Below are 270 nucleotides of genomic sequence, written 5' to 3' on the forward strand. Positions count from 1 at the left end.
CAGCTACTTGGGAGGCTGAGGTGGGAGGATCACCTGAGCCCAGGAGGTTGAGGCTGCAATGAGCCGAGATCATGCCACAGTACTCCAACCTGGGTAACAGAGTGAGACCCCATTAAAAAAAAAAAAAGGAGGTTAGGGAGGAAAAGAGAGAAAGAGAGAGAGGAAGAAGAAAGGAAGGAAGGGAGAGAGAGAGGGAGGAAGGGAGGAAGGGAGGTAGGGAGGAAGGGAGAGAAGGAGGAAAGGAGGGAGGGAGGGAGGGAGGAAGGAAGG

This window comes from Macaca nemestrina, chromosome 17, assembly GCF_043159975.1.
Source record: "Macaca nemestrina isolate mMacNem1 chromosome 17, mMacNem.hap1, whole genome shotgun sequence".
NCBI lineage: Eukaryota > Metazoa > Chordata > Mammalia > Primates > Cercopithecidae > Macaca > Macaca nemestrina.